Here is a 3,769-nt window from a genome sequence, read left to right as displayed (position 1 = left end):
ATCAATTTGCTGCACTCATGAAACACTAGCTTATGTTTTACATATAATCCCTTGACAAAAATGTATCAACTATTATAGAAAAGGTAAATAATGCGCTAGGAATAATACCGATTGAAACAGCCAACTCAAATTAAACCAAAATCATTTTTATTTAAATGTAGACTGGATTATTTGTTTTATATTATTATTATTTAAAACATACTATTAGCCTAGATATTTTAATAATTCACATTGCTTTTCATTTATATTACTCTTACGTTTACTGTTTTAATTCTTGTCCCTAACGGTTTGTGAATAAGGAAAACTGATCTGACACTTTCAAATTCAAGGCGCTGTTATCCTTGTTCAATTTAGCTGGTTGTGTCTCACTTAATGTAGACCAACGGATATTGATAACAGTTTCTGCTTCACATCTGGGATCGCTTTATTTTTATATTGTACCCGCGTCATTCTAAAAAGGGTATCATGCGAGATGTGGTCAGCGTAGCTCCAGAGCAGCCTGCTCATCAGCGCAGTAAGGTCAGGTGCTATCGTCAATGAGACCACGGAACTTTGCGAGACCTTAACGCGAACAGCGTTTCTCCTGACCGGACAGCGAAAACAGGCTGGGTAGGAGCTTCTCTGGCATCATATACCATAAGAACAATTTCGAATTACAGGGGTAATCGCATTACAACTCAAATGCGAATGCTTAGCTCAATTCCGACGCGAGGCAACCAACCCAGACTCATCTTTATTCAGTCAAAAACGATATTTCCATTTGCATACAAAACAAATTTCTGACATTTATCCCCACAATCGGTTTTGTTTCGGCTCGTGGTACTTGTTATGTTTGCTACATAATCAAATCTATTCATATATTCTGGGATAATTAACTATTGGGGAACTTTTACTGGAAAGAGCTTGCAGTATGTTATGGGATTTTTCTGGTATGTAACAATACCCTTTCTTAAGTGATAAATTGAATATAATACAACTACTATGCATTCACTTGAAATATATGTCCCGATGTCAGGACCGGACAATAGATGCTTATATTGTATACTATTATAAATTCATGAGTGCTTTAACGTGTTTCTTCACTTAGTTATTTCTGATGTACTGTTTATTATAGCAATAGTTTCAATATTGCCCGTCTACAGTCCCAGTCCAATTAATGTGATGCAGTATGAAAATCATCGATTTCTTTCGAAATGCAATTGTAATAATAGTTTTGATTTATGTAAATTGACAAAAAGTGAATTTCCCGGATATGTTTTATGTTTCCCTTTAGCATTCAGCATGCTTTCGTACATAATTTGTGTAATGAATAGCTGTCCTGAATAGCTATGTTCTTTTGTTTTCTCAAGTAATTGTATATTAACGCTGTTGATAGCATGTATTGAAAGAGAACTTGACGCTAATGAAACTTAGTATGCGTCCGTTTAATTTTGCGTAAACAACGGTGTGCTGTTACACTTTGTTATTTTTGAAGTTGGGCTAGAGCTAGGTGCGGAGGGCGCAGATGATATGTACGGTTTAGTACGGTCTATAGCGGTTCTTAGCCTTTCGCGTTGTAAAAGGTGTTCACCTTAGATAAAATTACACCATTTGAAAGTCAAATACTTAAAGGCGGCACTTTGCACAATGCAAAGTGATTTTCACAAAATATAGGTCCTCTTTATGTCCCTACAGTGTAAGTTTGCGTTTTTTATGATGTTATAATATAATTACTTTGCATTTGCATTATGAAAGTCACAATCCTGTATTTTCTTTGTAAGGTTAATTTGTGTCATTTTCTTAAGGTTGTGAGGTCACGTTAAATTTTGCTATTCGTTTAAGAGAGCGATTATTCCTAGTGTATGCCAATCTATCTGCTATTCAGATGCTTTGCTATTATATAATAAATAGTACAGTACATTTTGGCTGTTTATAGGTCTAGGCCAAGACATATATTTTGCCTGGGTTCTTGGTTCGTCTATGCATGCATTCAGTACCGATCCGTCCGGAAAATTAGGTTATTTCAGTTTATCTGAAATTCAGCTAGGACACGTGTTTTTCTGTGTTTAAGGATTAATAGATTAAGGGATTTCACATTCTGATTTGTTTATTAGGCAAACATGTATGATATTCATATTATAGCCATTGATATAATCATGTATAAATTCTGTATGGTGGACTTGTACGTGTTATTTGTTTCCTTTCAGTCATTTACCTTGGCTCTCCGGGGCGACGTAATGAATAAAAGAGAAAACAAACATTACGGGTTTGTCGTTACAAACGGTGTGTATATAGTGTCCTAATAGAACAGAACAGCGTTCACAGGTGATATAGTTTTCAAATTAGGACAGCAGTTGACCTGTATATACAAACAACATCACAAATTATTAGAAAATATCAAAGGTCTTTAATGAAAACGTATGTGCATTTTATATGTTAGTAAATTGAGATTTTCGTCTTGAAACATAAAATAACACAGATTTTTTGACGTGAAGGAACATTTAAGTTTGTTCATGATTCATATATGTGAAGCTCTAACCTTAAACGACATTTTCAGCCTCACGTTTAACTGAATATGCAGCAATTAATACATTGATGATCATTTTCGAAGCACCAATTGCTTGACACAAGCGTTATGATTTCTGCATATAAACGATCAAAATTAAGTCTTAAACGTAGTATATATTTTTAGATTTATATGACTTGTTGATAAGAGTTGTTGTGAAATGGAACATAAAAGTCTTAATTAAAGAATTAAAACATTACCTATAAAAACGGTTGATACTAATTGCTAACCATTGTATATTAAAGGAATTTGATTCATTACATCTTTAATTCATTTTTTTTAAAATATTATCGTTGCGCATACATTTAAATATATACCCTATCAATGTACCGTTGATTTTGTTTCTGGGTTTGTATTTCTCTGATACTAGCTTTCAAAGAACCCCTAAATGACTTATATCAAGCCTTACACTAAAGCGTTTAAGAGAAAGAATGCATTTGTCGTTCGGATCGTAAGTGTAGTGTATTACCCGATGAATACGGTTAGAATTGACGTAAATATCTAAGGCCGGTAGTTAATGTTGATTAAGATGCATGACCGTTGGCATGTGGAAGCTAATGTGATTACATATCTAAATGCAGGCCTCAGAAAGTGTGATGACATACCTTAAATATGGCTATATACGTGTATTGAACATTACAGTGTTGCCAGCATTCACATTTTCCTCCTTACGGGATGTTGTTCAAGTCAAAGATGATTCTGATTCAAATATTTTTCTTCAACGCAAGTAAATGGCTTATCGATGTTGTCTTATTAAGATCGAACCATGTCTGGATTTTGATCTGGATTTCTGCCTGCTTTACACGGAGATCCTGCTCGGCCCATTTACATCTTGCACTTGTCTGTTTCTCTGAATGGGCAATATAGTTGCTATTACCAAGGAATGTATTTTTAAGCTGGTATATTGCGACACGTGACACTCCGGATTGTTTTCTAATATTGATGTAACAATTCAATTATCTATAATAACGGTGTATTAAATTTACGAGTAAAATAGGTAATAGTAAGTTGTCAATTTAACCACTATTAAACCTCATTTACATTTCTTATATATCATACCTTCTTAAAATAAATAATTCTGTACAAAAACGATCAAACTATTATTTTGATTGAAAAAGACGAGGCTGATTAACGTCAGATAATATATTACGGCCCTTCATTCAATGTTTGGAAAGGATTAAACATGAACTAGCAACGCTTAATGTTTAGCAATTTCAAAATAAA

Source organism: Dreissena polymorpha, chromosome 12, assembly GCF_020536995.1.
Source record: "Dreissena polymorpha isolate Duluth1 chromosome 12, UMN_Dpol_1.0, whole genome shotgun sequence".
Classification (NCBI taxonomy): Eukaryota; Metazoa; Mollusca; class Bivalvia; order Myida; family Dreissenidae; genus Dreissena; species Dreissena polymorpha.
The sequence above is the reverse complement of the archived record's forward strand: the minus strand, read 5'-3'. Positions refer to the sequence as shown.